Source organism: Desmodus rotundus, chromosome 4 (genome assembly GCF_022682495.2).
Source record: "Desmodus rotundus isolate HL8 chromosome 4, HLdesRot8A.1, whole genome shotgun sequence".
NCBI lineage: Eukaryota > Metazoa > Chordata > Mammalia > Chiroptera > Phyllostomidae > Desmodus > Desmodus rotundus.
This window is the reverse complement of record NC_071390.1, coordinates 146783371-146791831: the sequence shown is the minus strand read 5'-3', so window position 1 is coordinate 146791831 and position 8461 is coordinate 146783371. Positions and strand designations below refer to the sequence as shown.

At 40.5% G+C, this 8461-nt stretch overlaps 1 pseudogene; it reads left to right on the top strand.

Annotated features, from left to right (window-relative positions):
• The first annotated feature begins 2820 nt into the window (after window positions 1–2820).
• Window positions 2821–3153, top strand: LOC112316712 (ubiquitin-conjugating enzyme E2 C pseudogene; annotated as a pseudogene).
• The last annotated feature ends 5308 nt before the right edge of the window (window positions 3154–8461 follow it).

Here is an 8461-nt window from a genome sequence, read left to right as displayed (position 1 = left end):
TCTTCTCATTTCCTTAACTGTCTCACTGCCAATGACACTTGTCTTCCAATCCACCTCAGCTATCCACTCCCAGGATCACACACCACTGAATGACAGTAAAAGTAACTATTCCTTCCATAAATCTTAATTTCAAGCATCTCACTTTCTAAATAGCATTTCCTGTGTTTCCAAACACCTCCCCTCATACTCCGTCCCAATAACTCTTCTGCCTTACTGAGGTCATCATTTCGTCATCTGTAACTCCCTTCACATCCTCACACCTCTCCTTCTACAGCTTAGATTCTACGCTCCACTATTTTACACATCTCTTTGCATGTACTCTCACCTTCTTATTCCCTTTTTCTCCTCATCACACTTACGTAGAAAGAAACAACCCTGGTTAAATTCAACTCTCTGCCTCCTCCATACTTATGCCCAAAGAAGTGAAACATATGGACAAAAACCAGGCACCCTAGTCTCACCTAAATCCATGACCATGCACCTCAAATGAGTCTTTCAAGCTGCCCATCCATCCTACCACATTTCTCATCTCTCTGGAGTAACTGTCTCAAATATTCTCTTTTCAGACTTCCAGTTTCTCCTGCCCTCTGCTCACTTGCAACCAATGGCCCTGCTGTACAGAACTTTGGGCTCTCCCACCACGAACTCAACTGCCTTGAGTAGTCACCAGTGCCTCATCAAAGGCTGCATTCCTTCCTTTTCAGCAGGGGAGCTGCCCTTTCTCCTCTCAGAGACCCCTCCTCTTGTGCTCAAGATGTCTACAACTGTCTTCTATTTCACCTTCATTCATGATTTCCCATCTTGACTGGATCATCCCCATCAACATACAAATATGCTGCAATTTCTGCCATCTTAAAAAAAAAACTCCCTTAGTTTCAAACCCCTTCCAAGTACCTCCTCATATGTCTTCAAACAAAACTTTTCGAAAGAATCATCTATATTCTTTTTTCTCATGAATCTACGCTAATTAGACTTTCATCCCCACCGCTCCATGGCAACTGCCCTTGTCAAAGTCAACGGTGACCTTTACATTGACAAAATGAATGTTCAATATTTTCGTCTCATTTGTTGTGTCAGCAGTGCTTGGCACAGTTGCACAATCCATCTTTCCTGAACACTTTCAGCATTTGACTTCTGAGACACCACTCTTCTCTATTTTTACTCATAGCTCTCAGTCTCCATTGAGGGCTCCCCTTCCTCTTCCTGAATTCTGGTACAGTGGTTTTCCACTTCACCTGCACACTACGGCCATACAGCTGAATGTCTACAAAATTTTGTTGCTTAGGATCTGTACCAGAGATCTGAGCCAGGAGCCCTGAGGAAGAGGCCCAGGTACCACTGTGTGTTTTGAAATCTTGAAAGTGATTCTACCACAGAGCCAGGAAGAGGACCATTGCTCTACACATGGGCATGCACTCACCTAATGGTCTCAGACTCTTCTTCTCTTCTCCATCCACACTCACCTCCTAGATGACTGATCCCATGCCGCTGACTCCCAAGTTAACATCTTCATCTTTGCTGTCCCTCAACTCCATACTTATATATATGCCACACTGCATGTTAGACAAAACCACTTTACATTAAAAAATAATTCTCAAAAAGTCCTTTTATTATAGTTGACATTTAATATTATATTAGTTTCAGATGTACAGCATAGTGGTTAGACATCTTTATGACTTACAAAGTGATTCCCCCTGATAAGTCAGTGACCCCTGACACCATACATAGTTATCACAATGTGATTGACTACATTCCCATTGCAAAAAGTCCTTTTCAATAAGAATCACCATTATTTTAAAAGCTCTTTAAATACATGGAGTTTATTCTCAATTTTTTGTCAATTTTACCTGTTTTCAGCATATGTTCCATAAATGATAGTGTCTTATAAACTATCCAATGCTCATAGTAGCAATGTACAAATTCCCTCAGATTAAAATGTTATACATTGTAGCATTACTTACAATCACCAAGATGTGGAAGCAGCCCAAGTGTCCACCAATAGATGAGTGGATAAAACAACTATGGGACATTTACACAATGGAATAATAGTCAACCATAAAAAAAAAATTTACCCTTTGCAATAGCATGCATGGACCCAGAGAACATTATGCTAAGTGAAATAAGCCAGTCAGAGAAAGATAAATACCATATGATTTCACTCATATGTGGAATCTAATGAATGAACTGAACTAACAAGCAAAATAAAGACAGACTCATAGAAAAAAAGAATGAAGCTATGGGTGGAGGAGGTGAAGGGGTGGAAGGTTCAAGCAAAAAGGAAAAAGGACTCATGGACGTGGACAATAGAGGGGTGATTGCCAGGGGGAGAGGGATATAAGGGGACTAAACGGTAATGGAAAAAAATACACTTAAAAAATGTGCAAATTAAATTAATCAGGTAATTCCACAGGTAGAACATAAAATCATACCTAGAATTAATAGAATAAAATAAAGTCTAGATTATAATGAAGAATTACATTATACTCATTCACAAAGAAATGCCTGGAACTAGGCTAAGAATATTTTTAATGCTTTATGTCTCATTTAAGAGTAACCTAAAACCAAAAGTGACTTCTTCAATCATCAAAACATAGTGAGCACTGATCCAGGGTCAGAAGAACTAGTCCTGGTCCCAAGAGTTTCCAGCTTTAGGCAAGTAAAAAGCTTGCATTTCCTGGGGAACCCCTTTTCCTGAACAGCTGAGATATGGCAGGGGAGGGGACACTGTAGAAGCTCAGACTGCTCTTACAGACCCTCCCAAAGGAGGACAGAAGGTGTAGGGATGCAGCCAAGATTCTCCCCCAGTTACAGAAGACGCTGATGACTCTTATGATGTCTGGTGACAAAGGAATTTCTGTCTTCCTTGAATCAGACAACCTTTTCAAATGTGTGGAGGCCATCCACGCAGAAGCTGGCGCAGTACACAAAGACCTGAAGTTCCCCAGTGGCCACCCTTACAATGCACCCACAGTGAAGTTGCTCACACCCTGCTACAATCCCAACATGAACACCCAGGGTGACATCTGCCTGGACATCCTGAATGACAAGTGGTCTGCCCTGTATGACGTCAGAACCATCCTGCTCTCCATCCAGAGCCTGCTAGGAGAACCCAACATCAATAGCCCATTGAACACACATGCTGCTGAGCTCTGAAAAAAACCCACAACCTTTAAAAAGTAACTGTAAGACACCCACGCAGAGCAGGTCTCCAGCCAAGAGCCTTGACCCAGGCTGTCCAACCTCTCTCCTTGGGCTTTTATTTTTTCCTTAGATAGTCTGTCCTTGTCTTGATTTCTGTATAGGACTCTGTATCTTCAGCTGCAGTGTTATATTTGTTGTGTTTCTGTTTTTTAAATTAAGTCTTTGATTGAGCCACTGTGATGAACATAGTAAATGCATTTTATTATTTATTTTTAAAAGCTTGCATTCCTTAAATCTTCTGTAAAAGGGTAATATGTCTGCATTGCCAACCTCCTAGGGTTTTGTAAAGGGTAAAAAAAACTAAGTATTTTGGGTAATAGTTTTCTGAAGATCATTAAAAATGATATAGTTACTATTACTGTACAATTCAGGGCTGGCTATATTTAATAATCAATTATGAAAAATAGTGTTATGTTAACAATTTATCAGAAAACATATAAAAAGAAATCTTAAAATTTAAATTGTCCAATATTTTTGAGTTCCAATTTTCTCCATAATATCACAAGAATTACTTTGTAATAAGCCTATGCCCAAGATCATAAGACTACCAAGAAATTCCTTAAAATTGGTCATTGCAAATTCATTTTAAAATTTTGGAAAGTTTTAAAGTTCATTTTACATTTTCTGCCAACATGTTACATCAGCATTACTATTATTGTTGTTATTTTAATTCTACAGATTCTTTTAAAGAAAAGTCCATTTAGGCAAAGTTTTTCCTGCCTTACTCTCACCAAATTATTACAAAACTACTCATCCTTTTTTTTAGCAACTTAAGACTTTTATTAATTTTTTAAATAATCTTCAAGAAACACTTCTTTTTCAAGATACAGTGAAAACCTCGATGGCACTCACTTTTGGACTACTTCTAAGTCAAGCATAACCTGAATCCAGTCAGATTCCATGGACATTCCCACTTTTAGGTTATATATCCTGTGACTAACTTTATGCTCTGTTTCTGGGCCATACCACTTATTCTGAAAATTAACTGTTCGACATTGCTCTGTAATCAGCAGTAGCATCTCTGGGAAACATGTATTTAAGAAACATCTGGATTTTTTAATGGAGAAACTAAGACATGTGTCTAAAAGTTTCTTGGAAACTCAAAATCTGTTAATTCATATCTCCAAATATTCCTCCCTTTTAACATTGTTTCACAGTTCAAGTTGGTATTAGCCAGAATAGTGAATCTATGACTTCAACTATGTCCCAAGTCTCCTCATAAACTCAACTTAGGATTCTACAATAGAGACACTGAATGCTTTTGTCTGATCTCTCTCCATCATGATTCCACAGGGAGCCCCCATAATTCAAATAAGTCCAGCTTAATGAATTTTGTTCTTACTATGATACAGTCTGTTTTGGTGTCAGATTCACTCCCGCTGGGAAAGCTTTGTTGTTCTCTTTTCAGGCCTCAGACACTTTCAGTTTCTGGAGTGTTCGCCGCAGATACTAAATAATTGGTCTGAACAGATGCACACCACCACCATGGTATTAACCAGATTAAACATTAAAAACCACTTCTTTCTCCTTTTGATCATTGAAGCAATGGCAGCACAATAATTTGAAAAATATTTTTATTCTCTTAGGTCAATTTAAAACAAATATGCACCATCTCAAGAACAGCCCTCCCCAGAACTTTCCAGGTCAAGGGCAGCCAAGGCCTCATCATTTGGATTTAGTGTTGAGGTCATTGCTTGGTGCCATGTTTCTGTAATTTATCAAGAAACTAATCAGTTGGGAAATAGTCTCCCTGGGGAAGTTCTCAATGGTCTTCTCAGAATCTGAAAATCTCAAGAACTCTTCAAGGCAATATCATTTATGTCATTTTATCACAAGAAAAGGGTAAGCTGACTTCTAGGTAAGATGTTGTCATGCACACATATACAGCAATTTTTCTCCTTTTTTTTAAAGTAAAGCATGTGGGCACTTTTTTATTTGTTAGAATTCATTAATGCACACAGTAGCTTCATTAGAGATTTCAATTTCCCTCCTGAGTTTGAATGTGGAGTATTAGGAGAGCCTTCTGCATGTCAAGGTGCAGGAAGCAGAGATCACCCCTGCTCTGCTACCTCCATTCACCTGCTAGAAGTTAACCATTAGTTTGGTGGAAATGATTATCATATATATTTTCTCTCTTCCTTTTGAATGTATGCAATGTAACAAGAGTGACAGACCTCACATTACAATCACCAAACACAAGATAGCTGTTGTCCACTTTCATTGGCAAATACAGCACAGAGGACGTTGTCTGAGAATTGGGATGTCATCAAAGAGGAGGTGGTGGAGGCTCAATTCCTTTATTGCTTCCTTTTAAATTTAGGTTTTCTAAAGTAACATCTAAAGGCAGAATATCTACACAGCCTATAGTACCAAAATCTGCCATCCTCTCCCCCTTCCCACTCATTCTCGCCTCAGGAGGAGCTTACTCCAAGCCCTAAAGTGGACAGAAGGAGCTCTTGGACAAACAGGCTGTGGTCTGTGCACTCACTTTCCATGGACCAGTTCTCTGTTTCAGACATTTTAGGATCATTCAATCTTGTTAAAAGAAATCGGGAACTCTGGATAGCTGGCTGAGTGCTCTCCGCTGGCTGTGTTGGCTGTTGCTGCAGCTTGCGTGGTGGCAGTGGTAGTGCCGTGTTCGTGTGTGGCTTGTGTCAAGTGCGCTCTCCAGTTGCTGCGGGTTCTAGCTGCAGCTGCACCTGCAGTTGTTGTAACTGAGAAGCGCAAGGGCCAGAAGAATTAAGTTCTCCTCCTGCAGAACATCTCACTCCTGATAACTCAGATAAAAGCTCAGCTATAGGATCCATGGCTTCCCTGTTGTTTGAAGAATATGAACTCTTATGTCAGCCGTGTGGAGACATAATCTGAAAATGAAATTATTACTTTATGAGCCAGATTACTCAATTTTGTGTTCATCTTTAGATCTGTAATTGTTGTATTGCCTTTAGCATTTGTTGAACTTCCTGGCAAGTATTTAGGACTGAATGGTGCCAAATTCAAAAAGCAAGCCTATAAGTTCAGTCATTTTGCCCTCAGAAGGAACCTCCCTACTCAGAAAGTCTGGAATATATCAGCTTCATATTACTAAAGGTTTACTCGGCAGTGCTCTCACTTTTGATAGGGTCAATGTGGGAGATATACAGGTAAAGAGCACACTACTTGGGCTCAGTTTTCAGTTCAACTCCTGCTGCTGAGTAACAGTTGTGAGTAGCATTACAGGAAGCCTCAAGTTCTGCAGGGAAGCTCCTCCAGAGAGAAAGCCAGGTGGAGGCGGGAAGGGGCTTGCACCTCAAAGGAGCTTGGCAACAGGCAAAAGGGAAAGGAAGAAGCCCTGGGATGGCAGATACGCCAAGCTGAAAAGCGGATACAAGAAAGGCGACCGAAGTCTGACAGAGTCACAAACACAAAGATGTGGCACAAAAGGCACAGCTTCATTGCTGAGGCTGGCAACGACCTGGGCCCTCTAGAGAGCAGGCAGAGGTAACAGTGCGCTTTCCCATCAAGTGCTACAGGATAAAAGGCCATTGTTCTGGTGAAAGAGACTCTTCAGTATTCTGAAAGTTTGAGCCTTTTGTATACAAACATATATTACAGTTGACCCTTGGACAACACAGGTTTGAACTACACAGTTCCAGTTATACATGGATTTTTTTCCAATAAATACACACTATACTATAAATGTATTTTCTTTTCCTTATGATTTTCTTCATAACATTTTCTTTTCTCTTGGTTACTTTATTGTAAGAATACGGTATGCAATAAATATACAAATTAATCAACTTTATGCTATTGGTAAGGCTTCCTGTCAACAGTAGTTAAATTTGGAGTGAATCAAAAGTTATACATGGATTTTTAATTGCACAAGGGGTCAGCACCTTTAACCCCTGCTTTGTTCAAAGGTCAACTGTAACTTTGAAATTAAAACACACGCTCACACAAACAGAAGTTAGGAAGGAGAGAGAGAGGGAAGAAAGGCAAGAGGGAGGAAGGTGAGGAGGGATTGTACATGCTCAATTCAGTTTCCTAATAAGGCATGAGAGCTCTCCGTGCAATCTCCTTCCTTTGCCCTTACTGGTGTTCAAGGGGCATATCAGGGATAAGGTTCTCTTGGGGTAGCTAGAAAGCCATGGCGGCCAGGTGGGCAGTCACCAGGGGCACTTGGGGAAGACAGAACAACGTCCCTTCACTCTCATATGGACACATGACCGTTGACCCATGAGGACAGTGAAGGCTGATGGCTTTGCCTGGTGGAGGCAGACTTGCCTAATCTCTTCCCGGAAGCGGGACAGATGTTTGTGTTTTTACGTAGGAAGGTGCTCTCGTCATTATCACCCAACCTTACCTCCCCACCCTTTGCCAAAGGAAAATAATTTTTCTAATTCTGCAAAGATAAATTTTATTTCCATTCAATGTATCTAAGGAAAAAAAGTAAAATAAAACCCACCAGGCAAATTGTTTATAACTCACCCCACAATAGATTTTGAAAGCAACTGTGAGAATTTTCCATTTCCCTTTAACAATCCCCTTCCCCCCAGGTGTGCATTTAGTAAATCATTTTTCAATTTATTAAGCACCCACTATGTACTAGGCACAGCGTCTGGTGCTGGAAACACCAAATGAAAAGTTACATCTCTTCTAACTAGGAGTTTATAAACACATACGTGAACTGATTTTTATACTTGCTGATATGGAATATGGCACACAAGGAAAAAGATATCTAAGCCTGCCTGAGAATTCGGGGGGTTTCTCTACACTGAGACTCATTCTCCACCCCATTACTTATGAGCAGAAATTGCTTTTTTTAGCTTAGGCCCAACCTCTGTTGCTATCACACGTCCCGCTCATTATCTAAACGTGGCCGCTGTGAAAAATAAACTGCCTTGAAAGTACAGAAACTCACTGAAAAAAAAAAAAAGCATCCCATCCAAACTCTCTTTATCTCATTCTTCTTGCCTTCTCTCCCACAACGCCCTTTAGTAAGACGATTGTGAGCAGGGTCCATCCCACACACAAAAAGAAAACTAAAACCAGAGAACACGTGTGTTGTCTCAGTTGTCTTGCTGTTTTGATTTATTCAAACTTGAATTCCAAGTAGGTGACCAACCACCCTAATTTTCCCAGGACTGAGGGGTTTTCCAAGGCTCCAGACATGCAGTTTTAAACCACAGCAACCCCAGGCACACTTGCGCCGCTAGTCACCACCAGTCAGCTGGACCGGAGTGGGTTCTGGCCATGTAGAGGCGCAGGCCAGATTTCTTTG